The 22,760-nt window shown below is 44.0% G+C and overlaps 1 long non-coding RNA gene across 1 annotated transcript in view; it reads right to left on the bottom strand.

The window, feature by feature from the left end:
• The window catches only part of LOC140185980 (uncharacterized), a 48,536-nt gene that overhangs the window by 21,200 nt on the left and 4,576 nt on the right, over positions 1 to 22,760 (bottom strand). The window contains exon 2 of the long non-coding RNA XR_011882759.1: positions 18,293 to 18,424. This is a non-coding gene — a long non-coding RNA (uncharacterized lncRNA). The remainder of the gene's footprint in view (positions 1 to 18,292; positions 18,425 to 22,760) is intronic.

A 22,760-nucleotide genomic window follows, 5' to 3' on the forward strand; every position in this document is an offset into this window, starting at 1 on the left:
CCCTGTATCTCTTTCACCAATCAAATTCCCAGCACTTCACTTGCCCCCCCCCGCCCCCCCCCCCCCGGTTTCACCTATCACATTGTGTTCCTTCCTCTCCTCATCCCACCTTCTAACTCTGACTCCTCATCTCCTTTTCTCCAGTCCTGATGAAGGGTCGCAGCCCAAAACATTGAGTATGCTGTTTTTCATAGATGCTGCCTGGCCTGCTGAGTTCCTCCAGCATTTTCTCTGTGTTGCTTTGGATTTCCAGCATCTACAGATTTTCTCTTGTTGGAAATGAACAATTATCATTTGCCTGGGCATAGATATCTATATCCTGTATCTTCTCAGTAATATCCAGTCCATGGAATATCGAGCTCTACCCCTGTAGCTATGTTCAGTACCCCAACCTCCATCACCTGGATCGACTCTGGTAACTGCTCCCTGGAAACTTCAGCCTATTGGTCTGATGAGTCTCTCGGGCTGAAAAATAAGGAGAAAAATTCCTTGCCGCAGGAAATCTGGGGAAACCCATGGTTTCTGCAGATGTTCCAGCTCCTTAATAGAAAGGCATGAGTGACCACAGGCAGTTTATGGAACTGGGCAGGAAACTCCATGCCTGCAAAGCACTGGAAGGTGGAGAGAGGGAGTCACAGATAATGATCTTGCATTAACAGGGCCAATTCAGTTGTCACAATAGAGGAAATATGATAGCCAGTTTGGGCCGAGCAAAGCCCTCATGGGAATGGAAGGAGTTCTCAGTAGTAAGAGGAGTCCGTGGGGCTGCAGGCAGCTACTGGCGATAGAAGAGCTTACACTGTTGAAGACATCAAGGAGAGGCTTTCTCAAATTCAGAAAATGCAAAAATGGAGAGACAAGTAAAAGATCACCGGGCAAGTGAAAGTCTGCGGTCACTTTCCACTGAAAACAGTGGTCGTAGGCTTTACTGTGATGCGTCCATCTCCTTGCAGGATTAGTACGTAAAAACAAGTTAATGGGTACAGTATTTTAGAGTGTGTTTGTGCAACTGGGTGGCAGGAAGAAATCTTGAAACTATTGCTTCATACATCACATTGTTTGAGCTGTAAAAGAGTGCTTTGTTTTAGTAGGGTTGTTTTCACTGCAGGGGGGCCCTCTGTAGGAAATAAGAAACTGATTTTGCTGCATTCTTTGTGCTTGGTGCTCCTCTCTCACTTACCCTGGCTCCTCCTCCTCCTCCCCACTCCTGGCTGCTTAGTTTTCTGACTTGTCTATAACTTTCTTTTCTGCTGTTTTTTTGAAAAAGGACCAAGCAAGTGAACTGCAGAAGGAGCGATGGCCGAGCAGTTCTGTGACTGTGCTCATAGTCCTCCGGCCTGCCTCTTTGTGGTTTCTCTTTTACTGGGGTGGGAAGAACTAGTCAGTGTGTTGCAAGGTCAACAGCAAAACTCAGATTATATTTCAGCTATTTCCACAAAACACATTGTGGCTTTCGTGGAGGAGACTTGTTTGAAAAGACTTCTTGTTATGCTGATTATTTACTTAAACTTTCCGATTGGTTGATTGTCACTGGGTCTGCACTATTCATGGGAACTTTGCGACAAAGAATGCACAACTAGCGACAATCAATCTCCGAATCAGTGCTGTAATATTTACCTTCCTAATAGGCTCTTTAGGGAATGTAATGTTCATGGTTTCGACAGAAAATTATGCAACCTAGATCTAAATCAAAATACTTTGTACATTTTAATCCAACATCTTCAGTAAGAGTTATTTTCTAAAGGATATATATTGATTCAATTGAAATCCAATTTTAGTGATTAAAATTGATATTTTCAGTACTATGGAACTCTCACAAAGCTGCAATTATGTATGCGAGCTTGATAGAGTGACAGCACCATTTGGACAAGCTATGTGAAGTTTACCCTTCATTTTGCTCTGTACAGGCTCCAGCTGGTCACACCTTGAGTGCTGCCCTTTGTCCTCTGCCACTGTGACCTTGACCTGCCCAATACTGTTGTCATTATTAACTACAAGCTGCGGTGATGGGGTGGGGAGCAGGTCTGTTTGCGAGCTGAAAATGAAACAGACAGCATTGCACGGCCTCACATTCCCCCAAGTTCTGATCAGGCATCGGAGGGAGATTAAAAAATCTTGTTGAGTGGTGCCACGACAACAATCTCTCACTCAATGACAGCAAAACCAAAGAGTTGATTGTCAACTACAGGAGGAGGAATCTGGAGGTCTGTGATCCAAGCTTCATTAGGGGAATGGAGACGGAAAGGGTCAGTAGCTTTAAATACTCTGGCATTAACATAGCAGAGGTTCTGTCCTAGGACCAGCACATAAGTTCATCATATAGAGTGGCTCTACTTCTTTGAAGTTTGCATGCACTCAGCACATCACCAAAAACTTTAACAAACTTCTACAGATGCACAGGGAATGTATCCTAACTAGTTGTAGCAAAGCCTGGTATGGAAACACCAGTGCCCAGGAATGGCTATAGTACGTGGTGGGTGCAGCCCACTCCATCTCAGGAAAACTCCTCCCAGCCACTGAGCACCACAACAAAACAGAATCCATCATCAAAGACCCTCTCCCATCAAGGCCATGCTCTCTTCTCACTACTACCATCAGGCAGGAGGTATAGAAGCGTTAGGTTCCACACCATGATGAGAAAGTTTGCAGATGCTGGAAATCCAAAGCAACACAAACAAAACACTGGAAGGACTTAGCAGGTCAGGCAGCATCTATGGAAAAGAGTAAACAAGTCAATATTTTGAGCTCATGAAGGAAATCAGTCCTGATGAAGGGTCTCGCCCAAAATGTCGATTGTCTACTCTTTCCCATCGATGCTGCCTGGCCTGCTGAGTTCCTCCAGCATTTTGTGTGTGTTGCGTTCTCACACCACCAAGTTCAAGAACAGTTAATAACCTTCAACCATCAGATTCCTGAACCACCATTGATACCTTCATTCAACACTACTCTGAACTTATTGTACGATCTATAGATTCACTTTCAAGAGTGCTTTTCAACTCATGTTCTCAGTACTATTTTCATTTGCACAATTTGTCGTCTTCTAACATATTGGTGCTTATCAGTCTTTGGTAAAATAGCTTTTAAAAAAAATTCGATTGCATTTTTTTTGCCTGTGAATGTCTGTGAGAAAATTAATCTAAGGTAGTATATGGTGACATATATGTCAGTCAGTCAGTGGGTGCCGTCCCGAGTCCGGGGTTGGCGGCTATGTACCTCCATCTTCTTCGATCTTGCCGGGTACAGCCTCTCCTCCAGTTTGTTCTCACTGGCCGCTTTGGCACTGCCTGCCGCCGCCCCCGCCGAACTCGAGCCTGAGGCCATGTCGGCCCCGGCCGCGGCCACTTCTTCGAGCTCGGCTCTTCCTTAGGCGGAGGCCTTGGGCAGGTCCAGGCACACGGTGCAGCGCCCAAGTTCATTATATCTCTTCTAACTAGGTGCATAGCGTACGATTCGTAGATACGTGGTGAGGCTTTAATCTCTTCCACGGAAGATGATCGTTGGCTCACAAGGAGCTCATCCCCCCTTTGTCAGGTCTTGTTTTTTTTAGTCCTGCTGGGTGTCCACTAGACTAAGTCTGGTGGGGGAGCCGGCCCAAGTCGCCGACCATATTTGTACTTTAATAATAAATTTACTTTGAACATGAGCAAATGTCCTCTGGTGAAGATAGAAAGCTGAAAAAAAAACTCGGTGTGTGTGTACGCATGTGGGAGGTGGTTAGCAGTGTAGTGGGAGGGGAATGGATAAATGCCCTGCAGTGTTACAAGTAGATGTGAAACTCGTAGAAACTTGGTTTCAAGCTCCACATACTGAAAGTTAGAGCTGTAGGTGACTATCACAAGTCTCCATGCAGCTAGAGTTGTAAACTTAGTCAGCTCCATCATGGGCACTAGTCTCTGCAGTGTCCAGGACATCTTCAAGGAGCGCTGCCTCAAAAAGGCATTAAGGACCCCCATCATCCCAGGTCATGCCTTGTTCCCATTGCCACCATTGCCAAGGAGGTACAGGAGCCTGAAGGCACACACTCAACAATTCAGGAACAGTTTCTTCCCCTCTGCCATCCAATTTCTGAATAGACATTAAAACCGTAAACACTAGTTCACTACTTTTTTATTTCTATTTTTGTACTAATTTAAATTAACTATTTAATATATATATTTACCATAATTCAGCTTTTTCTATTATTATGGACTGCATTGTGCTGCTACCACAAAGACAACAAATTTCATGACATATGCTAGTGATATTAGACCTGATTCTGATGCTTTATAATATTACAAAGCCAAAAGTCACAAATGAAAATTCCACTCGGGCAGGGATCATAAAGGCTTGCACCCAAGCCAGTCAACTGTACCAGTTCACAGATTAAATACTGTATGACATGGGAAGACAATGGCATTCTTTCAAGAAAGTTGTTTTTTTCATGTTTGAATGATGGAATCTGTTGATAAGAGAGGGTGTCCATAATAGGTTCAGTAGACAATGTCAATCAGTGCAGTGTAAATCTCAATTTAACTTAAGAATATCAACCTTATGTTATGATGTGTGATTTTGGTATTAAATGTAACAGACACCAGGCACTTGGCCTTTGGGGACTGATGGGGTTGTTTGCACACTTCTGGCCTTCTAATGAGATATGTGCGGGTCATATCTATTGTATTACTTTCTGAAGTCCTTGTTTTCCCAAGGAGCTTTCTCAGCACATGCCTGCCACGTATCTAGATCCCGAATAGCAGAAAACAAGTAACAGTCAGACTTTATCAGAGCTTGTTCTTCAGAACAGTTAACAGGAGGTTATACATTAATTCAAAATTTACCAGTGATCCAGCACATGGTGATTTTATAACCCACGACAGAAACAGTGGTTCAGTAATTCATTCTGAAATAAGTCCTGAATGTGAAGATGTTTTATTTGTAAACTCTCATTTATCTGTCGAGAAGAAATGAAGAGTATAATTTAAAAAATATGTTGACAAGGTTGTTGGAAAGTTATTGCCGCCAATAACCAGCGGTTATTGTCATCCTCTGCTATCCTTGGCTGACAGAGGTACAAGTGATGCCGTGTACCGTTGTAATCAATGTGGCACAGTCACTCCCTTTAGGTAGGGATCCTGCCTCTGTGCCTTGAGTGATGGGAATCTTCGTAGTGCCACATGTGGGTGATGTGTGACTTGGAAGGAAAGTCATGGCCGAAGACATTCCCATACTTTTGCTGCCCAGGGCAGCCTGATAGCATAGGGGTTAGCATAACGCTTTTCAGTATGGGCGACTTGGGTTCAATTCCCGCCGCTGTTTACAAGGAGTTCGTACGTTCTCCCTGTGACCGTGTGGGTTTCCCTGGTTTCCTCTCTGTCTAAAGACACAGTGGTTGGTAGGTTAACTGGTCATTGTAAATTGTCCCATGAGTAGGCTCGGGTTAAATCGGGGGATTGCTGGGAGGTGCAGCTCAAAGGACCTATTCCGCGTCGTATCTCAATAAATAAATAAAACCTTTCAGCTTCTCCTGGGGTCAGCTGGGGCAGTGCTGTTGAAGAAATCTGGTGGGTCCCACATGTCTTGTAGCTGTTGTACATTGGAAATGTTTGAGGTGCTGGAAGGAACACAAATTAAGTGAGGTGCTTCGTCTTTTGGTGCTATCAGCCTGCTTAGTTGTGTGATGCCCTGATTGTTAATATTAATAGAGATAAGGCTAACTTTTACACGGCAGAGTGGCTTTTTCTTCAGTATCCAGCTGACACAGCACAGGTCTCACTGGTGAAGCATAGTTTTATATTTTCAGCAGTAGGGTAAATCAGAATTGCTGAAGAAACTGAGTGGACCACTAAGGTGTAGGTGCCAGATACCAGTGGAAGCAGGGCTGTAGAGCAGAAGACAGAGTGTGTGTGTGTGTGTGTGTGTGTGTGTGTGTGTGTGTATAATACCAAAGCCTTCAAAGCACAAAGCTCGCACATCTCCATTCATCTTCCCTCAACAGCAGCTGAGGATTCTGTGAATTAGCATCACCATCAGATAATGGTAAAGTTTTTGACAAGGCCTCTGGGTCCTGAAACCCAGGTGGGAGAATATTTAGTCTGCTTAAATAAGCTCTTGCTGATTTTAAGGCACTTGTGGTCAGTTGTTTTAAACAAAAATGGCAAGAGGGAAATTGGAAATTCACAAAGCACCCCACTTTCCCTCGGGCTATTAATGCACAGGTGTATGTGGACTGCTCTGATACTGCTTCCAAGTTTCTGGGAAGTTTAGGTTCCTGGAACCATCAAAGTCAAAGTACATTTATTGTCGAAATATGTATGAAGAATACAGCTCTGAGATTCATCCTCAGCAATAGTGAAACTATGTATGTGAGTTTGCAAACCAGCTCGTATTGTTGGTGTCACTGTTCCCTCTAAGCTGCACAGGTGTGTGGCTGCACAGTGACTGAAATGTTCCCGCACACATGGCCTCGCTTGCCGTGCAGCTGGAATGTTCTTTTATTAAATTACCACGTGGTTTTCAGGCTGAGGGAATGTTGATTGTTCTGGCCAAAGTCGAGTTTATTGTTGTAGCACAAGTATATGACTGTACAGGTACAATAAAAACCTTGCACTGGCATCACACGAACATAGCATTAGCATAAGCCATGTGTTCCTAACCTGCGGTCCATGGACACTTTGCTTAATGGTACCGCAGTATTCCCAAGGTAAACAACCTAAGCATCAACTTTTGCAAGGAAGCACACAATAAAAAAAAAGTCAGTTTTAGTGCAGTGATTAAAGTGGCCGTCATCTTCATTACTGTTTTCTGAACATGTCCTGGCACCTGGAGATAACAGGGCACTTGTACTCCTGATATCATCATCATTATGTGCTGTGTTGATTGACGTGGCCGATTATGGTCTTTCCATGACCGTGACTGTACTTGGCAAATTTTTCTTCAGAGGGAAGGAGTGCCTTACACCTCCTTTGGCAGAGGGGCATCTCCACCCCACCACCCAAAAGTGGTTATAGTGCTGCTAATGTCTAGTGATTAGTATTGCTGCAGTTGCTTCAGAAACTGAACGATTGAAAGGAAGTGGCTGTTCTTGAACCTTGTAAGGGTTCAGGCTTCTACTCCTCCTGCCTAATGGTATTTGTGAGACGGTGGTATGGCCTGGAGAGTGGCGATCTTTGATGGCCGATGTTGCCTTTTGAGGCAGCCGATATTGAATTGAATGATTTTATTTCTTACGCAAACAACAGGAATTCTGCAGATGCTGGAAATTCAAGCAACACACATCAAAGTTGCTGGTGAACGCAGCAGGCCAGGCAGCACCTGTAGGAAGAGGTGCAGTCGACGTTTCAGGCCGAGACCCTGACGAAGGGTCGACTGCACCTCTTCCTACAGATGCCGCCTGGCCTGCTGCGTTCACCAGCAACTTTGATGTGTGTTACTTTTATTTCTTACATCCTTCACATAAATGAGGAGTAAAAATCTTTACGTTACGTCTCCAAATAAATGTGCAACATGCAATCATAGTAATTTATAATAATTTATAATAAATAGAACAGTCAATGTAATATAGAAATACACTCAAATCAGTGTGAGTTAATCAGTCTGATGGCCTGGTGGAAGAAGCTGTCCCGGAGCCTGTTGGTCCTGGCTTTTATGCTGTGGTACTGCTTCCTGGATGGTAGCAGCTGGAATAGATTGTGTTTGGGGTGACTTGGGTCCCCAGTGATCCTTTGGGCCCTTTTCTCACACCTGTCTTTGTAAATGTCTTGAATCATGAGAAATTCACAACCACAGATGTGCTGGGCTGTCCGCACCACTCTCTGCAGAGTCCTGCGATTGAGGGAAGTACAGTTCCCATACCAGGCAGTGGTGCAGCCAGTCAGGATGCTCTCAGTTGTGCCCCTGTAGAAAGTTCATAGGATTTGGGGGCCCATATCAAACTTCCTCAACTGTCTGAGGTGAAAGAGGTGCTGTTGTGCCTTTTTCACCGCACAGCTAGTGTGTACAGACCACGTGAGGTCCTCGGTGATGTGGATGCCGAGGAACTTAAAGCTGTTTATCCTCTCAACCCCAGATCCATTGATGTCAATAGGGGTTAGCCCGTCTCCATTCCTCCTGTAATTCACAACCAGCTCCTTTGTTTTTGCAACATTGAGGGAGATGTTGTTTTCTTGACACCACTGTGTCAGAGAGATGACTTCTTCCCTGTAGGCCACCTCATTATTGTTTGAGATTGGGTCAATCAATGTAGTGTCGTTGCAATTTTCATTAGCAGATTGGAGCTGTGGGTGGCGACACAGTCACTGGTATAGAGGGAGTAAAGGAGGGGATTTAGTACACATCCCTGAGGGGAGGTTGGGAGGGATGTGTCTGTGATATATTGGGCGGAATCCACAACACTCTGCAGAGTAGTGTAATCTGAGTTTTGGAGTAAAAAAGAAGAGACTTGTATTTTAAAAATGCAAACAACAGGAATTCTGCAGATGCTGGAAATTCAAGCAACACACATCAAAGTTGCTGGTGAACGCAGCAGGCCAGGCAGCATCTCTAGGAAGAGGTACAGTCGACGTTTCAGGCCGAGTCTTGGCCTGCAACGTCGACTGTACCTCTTCCTAGAGATGCTGCCTGGCCTGCTGCGTTCACCAGCAACTTTGATGTATGAGACTTGTATTTTAATGGGTTATTCCAGAAGCTTGGACTGCTCTTCCTTAGTAGCATTGTTAATGTACACAAGCTTCTATGATTTGTAATGAACTTTTAATAGGAATTTTGATTGAGGGAGGCCACCAAGAAAATCTTTGTTTCAAGCTTGTCCATTGGATCCTTTATGTTCGTCTGAGACCAGACAGGTCCAATTTAACGACAGCACTCCCTCAGTACTGTATAGAAGCATTGGCCTCAATTTTAGTTATTGGGGCTTAGTGTGGCACAGAATGGGCCTGTTGAACATTAGACCAGTTGTGGTTTGCAAGGAAAATGTTTGGCCGACTATGGTATGAATGAGAGTTTACTGGATGAGTGTGGTAGTGTCACAGATGGCAAACAGGAATGATGGATGTATATAAACCGTCTGTAGGTCAGTTTAGTGTTAAACAGAACCTTGAGACTATGCTCTCACACACACGTCTGGATCAAGCAGTGTGACAGAAATAAAGTGGTATCAATGCACTTGGTTCAATATTCCCAGTCAGATATGCATAGCATTAATTCTGTCCTAGTATCGATGAACCTGACAGTTGTGAAGTTCTGGCCTCAGTGTCAGAGAAGCCACGTATATTATGGTGTCAATTCCTAAATAGAAAGGAGGTACCAATTAGAACTGTCTCAGTAAATTTCTGTTTCGCTGGAAGGAAATGGAGAACATGGAGGTGTAGTGGTTATCATGAGGCTATTGCAGTTTGGGGCATCATAGCTTGGAGTTCAATTCCGGCAACCTCTGCAAGAAAGTTCGTGCATTCTCTCCATGAATGCGTAGATTTCCTCTGGGTGCCCTGGTTTCCTCCCGCAGTCCAAAGGTGTACTGATTGGTAGGTTAATTGTGTTTAGGCTAGGATTAAATTGTTAGGTTACTGCGTGGTATGGCTCGTGGTGCTGGAAGGGCCGAATCTGTGATGTGCCTCAATAAATAATAAATAAAAAATATTTGGTTATCAAACTATTTACAAAATTATCAAAATCTTTTTCTATGGCTTTCTTTGACAGAGACAGTTCTGGCCACCATCTCTGCCATGGCAGAACAAGTGAACAGGTGAGAATTAGGAAAGCGGCAATGAATGAGGGTTAGGACCCAGGAGGGGTTTACAGATTCCCTCAACCTCGTTCATGGTTTTCATGGACGGACTTGGTTCTTCCTCTGTATCCGATCTGAACCATGGGAAAGCTGCATAGAGGGAAGAACTGTGTTGAAATTGTAGTTCTTTCTTCAGGCACTTCAGCTCCCATGTGGTATAGTGACAAGGCAGGCCGGGATAAGATTCAGAAGTCATGAATCAGGATTCAAATTCCTTGCACTTGACTCCATTTGGGAACAAAACCCTGTCTCATTCCTAAATGGAGCTAATATTTCAGATTAACTCGTGGACCTGAAATTACAGTAATGGCCCTCTCCCCATATGTTACTTAATTGAATAAACACAGTCCTAGCCATTACTCAGCAATGCGTTTTACTTCTATTGTTTACTTTTTGCGGTTCGATTCCTTTGCATCTAATCAGGCTCTCAACTTGTTTTCTACCACTTCGGCCGTCATTGTTTATCCAGTGCGGAGCAGCAGGTGGGTAACTTCCAGTGAGTGAGCCTTATAGGCCCAAAATGGCTGTTTGCAGTTTGAGTATGAGACCCAGTTTGTTCCTTGAATAAGCGACTCTTGTTCTACAGCGTTAGTAAGAAGGCCACCTTCAGGAGCCAATCAACACGGACCACAATTAATTTAAAAGGACGTTCTTAGCCTGGTCTGCTGCTGCATCAGTAAGGTGGTGGTAGGGGGGGCTGGGGGCACTGGATCAACTCCTGGAGCCAGGCAGGCTTGCCAAGAATAATTTTCCTGGTCCCTGAGGACCTTCGAGGCCTGGAGCAGACTCCAAGTTTCTCCCAGCTTGGCTGCTCAATTTAAGTTCACTGACAGAGTGCCTGAAAAGGGTCATAGAAACTTAGATAAATACACTTCTTGTTACAGGCTGCTCAAAATAGCCAGACCCCAGAAAAATGATCTCATTCCTGTTTTATTATTACTTTTGCCAGGTTTTTTTTTTCCCTTCTGCTCGTTGGTATTGGAGCAGAAAAGTAACCACGCAGAGTCTACAGCATCAAAAGCTGCTTTCTCCTCTTCCACTGGCACTGAAAGTGGCACTTAAGTGGGGCTTGCTTGAAATGTTTATCAAAGGTATTTGGTATTGTTTTACCCAATACAGGACAAAACAACTATACAAAAGCACAACTATCCAAATTGGCTCTTGCTTATGTGCCTCAGAAACATTTCCAAGTGATTCATTTTAACAGCAGAGTGGCTTTGTGTAAATAAATTGGCTATTGGAGCTCAAATTTCATTAATTTATATCAAATGAGTTATATGTCACAGATGCCTGATTTATCATTCATAAGGTGCAATATTCTAGTAAACAAAATGCATAAGATGTTCTGAGATTAATGCGCCCCTCCTATGACTGGCATTCAACTGGAGAACTGTCATGAGTGGTTGCTTTCAGTCTTAACCTGGGGTCCGTGGATAGATTCCAGGGGGCCCGTGAACTTGAACGGGAAAAAAATTGCTTTTTATTTTCGCTGATCTCCAACTGAAATTAAGCAATTCCTTCAATTATGAATGTAGGCACCAAACCACAGTAGTATTAGCAGTACCTGTGACTTTGTCACCAACAGAAATCAAAGATATTTTCATATCACCTTACAGTTATTACAAATATCTCAAACTGTTGTTTGCAGCACGCTCATGACTACTTCAAAATTATGGTAGTTATTAGATCTACTAGATCGACCATGTTTGCAGTCCTGCTGTCTGCAGATACCCATGCACCTTAGCTGGTCAATGATCAGGCAGCCCAGGGAATGGATGTTCAATGAGACATGCCTGTTGCTTTGTCAAAGACCACCCTACTGTTTAATGTCCTTATTCAAGCTAAGCGACAACAGTCTTCACACAGCTATGTCTTTAAAAAATAAAATTTAATTTTAACTTGCTTATATTTTAAATGTACGGAGTTGTTACTTAATACATTAATAAAGAAGAACATATATTGCTGTATCGCAAAATTGTTTTTAAAATATTTTGATAGCTGTATTTCAATATAATTGGCAAACACAAGGAAATCTGCAGATGCTGGAAATTCAAGCAACACACACAAAATGCTGGTGGAACGCAGCAGGCCAGGCAGCATCTATAGGAAGAGGTACAGTCGACGTTTCGGGCCGAGACCCTTTGTCAACATAATTGGTTTCTTTTGTAATCCTGTGCATTTTATTTTATATATTTAAACACATTATTCTGAGAAGGGGTCCACAGGCTTCAGCAGACTGACAAAGGGGTCCATGGCATAAAAAGGGTTAAGAATCCCCCGGTCTCTGACATACTTCATCAGACGCTATCCCCTTCAAAGATACCTTCTCAATATGCATCTTTTTAGAAGGATTTAATTTTACAATTAGAATGTAGGGATGACAGGGGCATTTTGTTTCCAATTAAACATGTGACGTGCAGTTAACTCTAAATTATATAATGCAGTTGATCCCAGGATCATCCTTTGTAAAGCCTGCTAAAGTTGGAAGTACAAAAATATCTGTGCTCAGATGTCCAGCTTTAGAAGTGGGAGCTCATGGTTAACTATGGAGCAAACAGGATGAATGTTTTTGTTTCTAGTGAACAAGCTTGCTATAAGTATGCTGATGGATGCTGGTTACAGAAGAGGTCAATGCTTGACTGTTAAATTCCCCTGTGATGAAGCAGGGCATTGATATTTAGTACTGTGTAAAAGTCTTAGGCACGTATATATGACTAGGGTATTTGTCAACGTGGAGCTTGTAAATCCAGTGGGAGCAAAGGATGTTGGGAACGGCGAGGGTGGAGAGCCACAGGTGGGGTGTGGGACAGATGGCAGAAGGGGAGTGCAGCAGGACAGGGCTTGGCGCGGGTGCAGACACAGCAGGCAACTCGTCTGATTCCATGCAACTGGTTTATTGATCATTACAGAATGCCTCTCTGGTGCTTCCTGCTCCCTCCCCTCTCCCTTCCCCCTTTTTCCGACAATGATTTCCTTCTCCCTGCCCCTTTCTCACTCTCAGTCCACAATAGATACCCATAGCAGAATCAGGTTTATCATCACTCACATATGTCATGAAATTTGTTGTTGTTTTTCTGTGGCAGCACTACAGTGCAATACATAAAATTACTACAGTACTGTGCAAAAACCTTAGGCACCCTAGTGATATGTAAGTGCCTAAGACTTTTGCACAATACTGTATATTTCTAAGGCTCATGCAAGTATAGTAACTTCTGTTTGACGTACCAGAAACAGTTCCAAAGAGGCCGAAATATTGGGGGAAAACTATTAACATTGATCTAGTAGAAGCTACAGTGAATAATGACTTAAACTGGTATCTTATATGGTCAGGTGTCAATATAATGGGAGGGGGTCAATCTCTTTGACCCCTCTACCATCAGGCAGCAGCTACTGTAACATTAGGACAAGAACTGTGAGGATGGGAAACAACTACTGAACCCCTGCCATCACGTATGAATCTCATGCGTTCTCATCATGTATGAAGCGCCAGTAGCGTTACACTGTTTACTTTTTAAACTTGTAGCGTGTATGCACCTATTTGTTAATTTATTTGGGGTAGTATTACTTCATGAGTTTTGTGTGTGAGTTATATGTACTGTGTAGTGTACTTTGGTCTGGAGGACATTGTTTTGTTTGGCAGTATACATGTGTACGGTTGAATGACAATAAAGTGAAGTTGAACTTACAGAATGGAGCAATAATCACACAACAATCTAATGGTTCACTCCTTCAAAAAATTACTTGACTCTTAGAATGGTGAGAACTTGATACTTACAATCTACCGATGCAGCAATGGAAACTTTTAATTGTGTTTATTTAATTAATTAATTTATTGAAAAACAGTGTGGAGTAGGGCCTTTCCTGCCCTTCAAGCCACAACATCCAGCAATCACCCGATTTAACCCTGGACTATTCGCAGGACAATTTAGAATGACCAACTAACCTGCCAACTGGTATGTCTTCGGACTGTGTGAGGGAACTGGAGGACCCAGATGAAACCCCCACAGTCACAGGGAGAGCGTACAGACTCCTCACAGACAGCAACGGGAGTTGCTGGTACCGGAAAGAGTTGTGCAAACCACTACATTACCATGCTGTGTGACTCCTGCTAAACTACACAAACTGACAGACAACGCTTACCTTTCGAGCAATTTATAAAAACGAAGAATGCTAACTGAAGTGGTGGTCGTCCACATTTCTGGCGAAGACAGGAAACCCGTGTGGGAGAGTTTTAACGTGGAAAAGACGTTGCGCTGGGGCAGTTCCACTCTCTCAACCTCAGAAGTCCGGGTGCAGACGTATGAACAAGGGTCACAAACTGGGGTCTTCCTTGGTTGCAATGGATGATCATGAAGTCTTTTGTGGCTTGTCATGTCCTTCATTCTCAACGGAGCATTGCAGCGCAGCCTGCCTGGCCATTGGATCTCACTATAGATCTCATCCACCCTGTCCACCAGAGCCGACTACACATGGCAGGACAGGCATGTCCCTAATTGTTATTTGAAGTATGGTGTCTATGATCACCCATTCAATGATGCAGCAAATTGATGATGAATTGTTTACATTTTAGCAGTTGGATTTATGTGTTGGTGCAAGCTTAGGTTTATACATAAAGAGGTTCTTTGCCCTTAAGGCTGCTTGAGGGAGTTAGTGTGTGTTGGGGCAGGGGGTGGAGTGAAGAGGGTGGCAAGTTGAGAAGCTGCTTTGGGGCACAACCGGTCCTTTGGGATGCCAGTGACCAAAAGAACAATCAGTGCATCTCTTTTATCAATCAGATTAAAGATCTACAATATACACAAGGAAGAACAGATAGTGGGTGGGTTAGAGTTCAAGAGTGAAAAATCTTTCCTATTGCCACTTTCAAAAGTCAAATGTAGCCCACAATCACAGTTCATGGAAAGATGCATCAAGGAAACAGGGTTTTGTGCCATTGAGTCACACCTGCTGTAATGGGGCCCATCATTGGTCGGGGTCGACCATGGATGTGGTGTGCTATGCAAGCCAGGGCAGTACGATATGGAGAGCAAGCTGTTGCCCATGCTGCAAGTTCCCCCTCCCCAAGCATCTGACGAACCAAAACCCACAGCAGAGACTGGTACAGTTTGGCACCGGGAGCATCGCAGGGGTTGCCAGTCAGCGTTGAACTCAGTGTAGCACAGCCTTAGGGACACCAGCTCTGGATTTTTAGTCGGAGTTTACTCCTGAAGCCTTCCCTATGAGTGGGTATAACCTCAAAGTTTGCCATCAGAGATTTACTTCCCCTAAATGAGTTGCCAGCCATGGCTGACGAGCCCCATCTGCCTGAAGTGACTGGTTTTAAGGCGTCAGTAACCTGCCTTTGTCCCTTCTCCTTTCAGTAGAAATAGTTCTTCCAGGTTTAGTAGCAAAGCCACATGTGAAGGCCAGGAACTGGACTTGGTTGTCAAGGGGCTTTTTCAGACACATGCCATTGGGAGCATTTAATAGGTAGTGGGAGCTTATCCTCACACTCTCCCCTGGCTGTGACAATCTTAATGAAGTAGTTGGTTGGACACTGATTTTGATATTAATTTGTAGACCTTGACAACTCATATGGCAGAGCACCAATGAGTAGTGGTTATTGCAATCACTTTACAGCTTGCGTGGGGTGTACGGGGTGTTCATGGAGGGGTAGCATCTCTGGTGAAAGAGCTTGTTATACCCATTCTGACCAGCTTATTCTCCTTTGGGACCTGCAGCCTTCATCTGTGGCTCCAAGAAGCCGTTTTCTTGCAACAGCAGTCTCCTCCTAGTACCCAGCTTCGACATGCGGGCTAAACTAGGCGAGGGAAGCCGGCAGGCCTCATACCCCAGTGAAATAGGGGCATGTCTGAACTAGCATGTGAAGTCAGCTCAGGCAGATGGGGTGGATGAGATCTGCAGTGAAACCCAATGGCCAGGAAGACGGTACTGCAACACTCCGTGGGGAGCAAAGGGGATGAGAAGGTGCAGAAGAAGTCACTGTAACCAAGGAGGACCTGAGTTCATGATGCTTGTTTGTACCGCTGGACCCGGACTTCCAAGATCAAAAGAGTGGGACAGCCCTAATGTAAAGGCTTTTCCACTTTCAATACTTTCCCACTGGGGTCTCCTGTCATTGTTTGATACGACGGACAATGAGCGTTATGCATTTGTGCATGGCAGGATCCTGTGAACATTCGTGTGATAATGATTAGATAAATATTAATCAGGAAACTGGGAAGAATGTCCCTGCTCTTGGTTGTTTTTAATGTGTAGTTCAAAAACTGCATGCAGGAAATAAACAAATGCAGCACAAGGGTTCCTTTACACTTGTAGTGCAGGTCAGTACAGATCCATAGTTCTAGGCATCGATGGTGTCAGCACATCCTGTAGCCAGAGACTGAATGGCATTCATGTGACCCCCTTTAGGCTCTATCAACATTTCAGTGTCTGAGAGGCTCAATGGCTAAGGGCAGTTCAGCCTGAGACTGCATTTCTTCCCCACCAAACTTCAATGAATCCCTTAGTATATACTCCTGCAGTCTACAATGTACCAGTCAGCAGTGGTCCCTGACGAATGTCTCAGTGTAATGGAAAACTAGAACTTTCGTATAGGCCAAAGTGCTTCTTTCATCGAGGTGGTGATCCTTAAAGCAGCACTTGATGTCTGTGTGTGTGTGTGTGTGTGTGTGTGTGTATCACTGCGAACAGCCCACGTAGAAAGTTCTCTTTATACAGTTGCTCAGGGGGAGACTTGAGAAGAACCTTGCTCTCTTGCTTGGGTTATCTAAGGTTCAAAGTTAAACTTTTATCATCAAAGTACATGTATCTCACTTTATGCAATCCTGATGCACTTTCCTGTGGGCACACCCAACAAATCTATAGAATAGTAACCATAACAGAGTCAATGACCGGCTGCCCAACTTGGGCTTTCAACCAGAGTCCGAAGACAACAAACTGTGCAAATGCAAAAAGAAGAAACAATAATATAAATAAAAAAAATGTAGGCGAAGAATTAGGGCATTTGGCCCATCAAGTCTGTCCTGCTATTTCATCATGGCTGATCCATTTTCCCTGTTAGCTCCAATCTCCTGCCTTTTCCCCGTATCACTTAGTGTCCTGACTAATTAAGAATCCATCAACCTCTGTCTTAAGTATACATAAAGACTTGGCCTCCACAGTCGCCTGTGGCAATGGATTCCACAGATTCACCACTTTAAATAAATATCAAGAACATGAGATGGAGAAGAGGTGTATTTAAAAGAATTTTTTGAACAATTTTCTGCAGTGCACAGAACATCGCTAATGATCATCAGCACCATCTTGCAATAAACTACATTCACTTGAGAGATCTGAATGAAATAAGGTCCTGTTACTGCTAGTGAGAGACAAATTACCCAGCTGCTTGTGGTGACTCCCAGTACCATGCTGTCCTCCTCACTGCAAACTTGCACTTTAATGATGGTACTTTATTGATTCTCCTCTTTTCCTCACCAAATTCTGGGCTATTGTGCATTGGCCATGCCAATGCTAATGTTATGTCTGGGTCTTTTGAGAGATTGCCTGTCGAAGGTCAACTACTTTGGTGCAAAAAATCACAGGGACAGATTGTCAGTCCACCTCATGAGTTGCTGGGCTGAGCAGCTTGTTGGGCTGGAAGGCCCTGTCCTGTGCTATATCTCTAAATGAATAATAATAAATGAAATATGCATGACGATACATTCTCTTTATTAAGTGTACTGTTACACCAGCTTGTTAATACAAATATCTATTCAGCTAATCACGTGGCAGCAACTCAATCCATAAAAGCATGCAGACATGGTCAGGAGGTTCAGATCAAATATCAGAATGAGTAAAAAGTGATCTAAGTGTCTTTGACCGTGGGATGATTGTTGGTGCCAGATGGCGTGGTTTGAGTATTTCAGAAACAGCTGATCTCCTGGAATTTTCACAGACAACTGTCTCTACAGCAGTCTTTCCCAACATTTATTATGCCATGGACCCCTACCATTAACCAAGGGGCCGGTAGATTCCTGCTCTACAGTTTTACAGAGAATGGTGTGAAAAACAAAAAAAAAATCCAGCGAGCGGCAGCTCTGTGGGTGAAACTGCCTTGTTAATGAGAGAAGTCAGAGGAGAATGGCCCAAATGGTTCAAGCTGACAGGAAGGCAACAATAACTCAAGTAACCAGGCATCACAACAGTGGTTTGCAGAAGAGCATCTCTGAATGTACAACACGTCAAACCTTAAGTGGATGGGCTAGAGCAGCGCAGTGTAACTAATAAAGTGGCCACTGTGTGTATGTTCCATGCGGTAACTCAGCACAACTCCTAGTATGGAAAAAAACAATGAGGGAACTCTGAAGGAGATGGTGGTGGGGGGGGGGGGTGGATGAGGCAATAGAGCAGAAAAGGTAGAAATAGAAATCACTGAATAATAAACGTAGTCAAGAGTGAACGGGAAGTCTATCTTGATAATGAGGTTAAACCTCATTTAATTTTCAAAAAGATTTTTTTTTATGACTACACATCTGTTTTAGTATATTTGTACATTACTTAGCTGTTAATCCTTGCTGTCACCTGGTCCAGGAAATTGGCAACCTCCTCAATTTTCAGAGCTTTGCGAGTTTTCAACTCTCACACTGTGATGCCAAGTCGAGCATTAAGATTGCAGGTGTGCCTTTATAACTGTGAATTAACCATCAAAAATAAATGTTTGAAACAATTGTATCAAAATTAAAAAACTTCAAACATAACCTGTTTGTTCCTTTATATTGTATTTTGCTCCAGATTTATTTTAATCCTTTAATTTTAATTTCTCATGTAATTAATTTTGCGTGTATTTCTTGTATCTCAACATCTATTTGGTGGAGGGGAGGACATTTACTAAGAGAGGGCTGCTAAGAGTACTTTTACAGCAAAATCTAGTGTGCGTGGTCTGTTTAAATGGAAATTGGGCTAGACCAGGAGTTCCCAACCTGGGGTCCACAGAACCCTCAGTTAATGATAGGGGTCCATGGAATAACCAAGGTTGGGAACCCTTGGCCTAGACTCATCTAAATGGAATGGGAGTTGTAATGGGACAGAGGGTGAGAAATAGCATAGGATGGCGCAGTGTAGGAAATAGTAGCTTCCAAGACTTTAGATGTTTTGGCAGAGTCATATCTGGCTGGTGGGTGGAGATACCTCTAGGTCACCCTCAGGCAAGGTGTAGCACCTGCTTAACCCTCCGTCATGGTCATGAAAAGCCATGGCAGCAGATGGTGGATGGTTGTACGAGCAGTTGGTGCGCATCACAAGTCCTGGTTTTGCGACCACTGACGCCAGGCAGGCAATGTCTGAAGAGTATCGGTAGTGGCTGGGGTCACCCATCTTGTAAAGACTCTGCCCAGAAGTGGTTTGTAGAAAAATTTGTCAAGGACAATCATGGTCACGGAGACCATAATCAATCATGACATACAACACAGAACATAATGATGATGGTGATGACGGTGGTGATGATGATGATACCAGGAGGATGAATGAGTGACCTGTTACCTCCTGGGGCCAGAGATCCTTGCAGACACATGTTCAGAAAACAATGCAAGTAAATGCTCTGACAGTATTTGTTTGAGAATGCTATGATTGTAGCCACTGTCAAAGTAATTTTTCTGTGTTGCTAATGCCAGGTGTGTACTTGAGTACAATGATCTTTTCGATTAGATTAGCTTTATTTATCAAACTTTACAGTGAAATGCGTTGCTTGTGTCAGTGACCTACACAGTCTGAGCGTCACCATGCTTCCAGCGCGCACATAATATTTACTAACCCTAGCCCGTACACCTTCGGAACTGAGAAAACTGGAGAACACTGAGGAAACCCATGCGGTCACAGAGAGAATGTACAAACTCTTTACAGACAATCAAACCCCAACTGGTGATCATGGCCATTGTAAAGTGATTGTGCTAACCGCTATGTTTCTGTGCTGCACCATATGAGTCGCCAATGTCTGCAAATTAATCTCAAAATCAGTATCTGACAAACTGGTTGCTTAAGACTGTCGTAGCTAGGGGACGTAGTGTGGATAAGGCCCCACTACATATTAAATGCTCCCAAAGGAATAACATCTCAAATAGCCCCTGATAACCAAGTCCAGCCCATGGCCTCACTTCAATTGGCTTAGCTACTAAATCCAGCAGAACCATTTCTATTGACAGGAGAAGGGGCAAAGGTGGGTGACTCGCACCTTAAAACCAGTTGCTTTGGGCAGATGGGGCTACTCAGCCGAAGTTGGCAGCTCATAGAACATAGAAATTTACAGCACATTATAGACTCTTTAGCCTACAATGTTGTGCTGACCATGTAACCTTCTCTAGAAACTGCCTAGAAATTCCCTACTGCATAGCCCTCTACTTTTCTAAGCTCCATGTACTTATAGAAACATAGAAAATAGGTGCAGGAGTAGGCCATTCGGCCCTTCGAGCCTGCACCGCCATTTATTATGATCATGGCTGATCATCCAACTCAGAACCCCGCCCCAGCCTTCCCTCCATACCCCCTGACCCCCGTAGCCACAAGGGCCATATCTAACTCCCTCTTAAATATAGCCAATGAACTGGCCTCAACTGTTTCCTGTGGCAGAGAATTCCACAGATTCACCACTCTCTGTGTGAAGAAGCTTTTCCTAATCTCGGTCCTAAAAGGCTTTCCCTCTATCCTCAAACTGTGGCCCCTCATTCTGGACTTCCCCAACATCAGGAACAATCTTCCTGCATCTAGCCTGTCCAATCCCTTTAGGATCTTATACGTTTCAATCAGATCCCCCCTCAATCTTCTAAATTCCAACGAGTACAAGCCCAGTTCATCCAGTCTTTCTTCATATGAAAGTCCTGCCATCCCAGGAATCAATCTGGTGAACCTTCTTTGTACTCCCTCTATGGCAAGGATGTCTTTCCTCGGATTAGGGGACCAAAACTGCACACAATACTCCAGGTGTGGTCTCACCAAGGCCTTGTACAACTGCAGTAGTACCTCCCTGCTCCTGTACTCAAATCCTCTCGCTATAAATGCCAGCATACTATTCGCCTTTTTCACCACCTGCTGTACCTGCATGCCCACTTTCAATGACTGGTGTATAATGACACCCAGGTCTCATTGCACCTCCCCTTTTCCTAATCGGCCACCATTCAGATAATAATCTGTTTTCCTATTTTTGCCACCAAAGTGGACAACTTCACATTTATCCACATTAAATTGCATCTGCCATGAATTTGCCCACTCACCCAACCTATCCAAGTCACCCTGCATCCTCTTAGCATCCTCCTCACAGCTAACACTGCCACCCAGCTTCGTGTCATCCGCAAACTTGGAGATGCTGCATTTAATTCCCTCACCCAAGTCATTAATATATATTGTAAACAACTGGGGTCCCAGCACTGAGCCTTGCGGTACCCCACTAGTCACTGCCTGCCATTCTGAAAAGGTCCCGTTTATTCCCACTCTTTGCTTCCTGTCTGCTAACCAATTCTCCACCCACACCAATACCTTACCCCCAATACCATGTGCTTTAAGTTTGCACACTAATCTCCTGTGTGGGACCTTGTCAAAAGCCTTCTGAAAATCCAAATATACCACATCCACTGGTTCTCCCCTATCCACTCTACTAGTTACATCCTCAAAAAATTCTATGAGATTCGTCAGACATGATTTTCCCTTCACAAATCCATGCTGACTTTGTCCGATCATTTCACCGCTTTCCAAATGTGCTGTTATCACATCCTTGATAACTGACTCCAGCAGTTTCCCCACCACTGACGTTAGGCTAACCGGTCTATAATTCCCCGGTTTCTCTCTCCCTCCTTTTTTAAAAAGTGGAGTTACATTAGCCACCCTCCAATCCTCAGGAACTAGTCCAGAATCTAACGAGTTTTGAAAAATTATCACTAATGCATCCACTATTTCTTGGGCTACTTCCTTAAGCACTAGGAGGCTCTTAAAAGACCCTATTGTATCCGCTTCCTCCACCGCCACCAGTAGGGCATTCCACGCACCCACCATTCTCTGTATGAGAAACTTATCCCTGACATCCCCAAATGTCCCTATTTCCAAGTACCTTAAAACTGTGCCCCCTCGTTTTAGCCACTTCAGTCCTGGGAAAAAGCCTCTGGCTGTCCACACGGTCAATGCCCCTCATGATTTTATACACCTCTATCAGTCACCTCTCATCTTCTGTTGCTCCAAGGAGAAAAGGCCAAGTACACGCAACCTATTCTCATAAGGTACACCCTCCAATCCAGGCAACATCCTTGTAAATCTCCTCTACGCTCTCTCTATAGTATCCACATCTTTCCTGTAGTGAGGTGACCAGAACTGAAGTGGGGTCTAACCAAGGTCTTATACAGCTGTAACATTACTTCACGGCTCCTGAACTCAGTTCCATGGCTGATGAATGCCAACACACCATATGCTTTCTTAACAATGCTGTCAACCTGCACAGCAGCTGTGAGTGTCCTATCGACCGGACCCCAAGATCTTTCAGATCCTCCACACTGCCAAGAGTCTTACCATTTATATTATATTCTGTCTTCAAATTGGACCTACCAAAATGAACCACTTCACACTTATCTGGGTTGAACTCCATCTGCCACTTCTCAGCCCAGTTCTGCATCCTATCAATGTCCTGCTGTAACCTCTGACAACTCTCCAGACTATCCACACCACCCCCAACTTTTGTGTCATCAGCAAACTTACTAACCCACCCTTCTACTTCCTCATCCAGGTCATTTATAAAACACAAAGATGAGGGGGCCCAGAACAGATCCCTGAGGCACACCACTGGTCACCGGCCTCCATGCAGCATATGACCTGTCTACAACCACTCTTTGCCTTCTGTGGGCAAGCCAGTTCTGGATCCACAAAGCAGGTCTCCTTAGATCCCATGCCTCCTTAATTTCTGAAGGAGCCTTGCACGGGGAACCTTATCAAATGCCTACTGAAATCCATATATACTACATCCACAGCTCTACATTCATCACTGTGTTTTGTT

This window comes from Mobula birostris, chromosome 21 (assembly GCF_030028105.1).
Source record: "Mobula birostris isolate sMobBir1 chromosome 21, sMobBir1.hap1, whole genome shotgun sequence".
Classification (NCBI taxonomy): Eukaryota; Metazoa; Chordata; class Chondrichthyes; order Myliobatiformes; family Myliobatidae; genus Mobula; species Mobula birostris.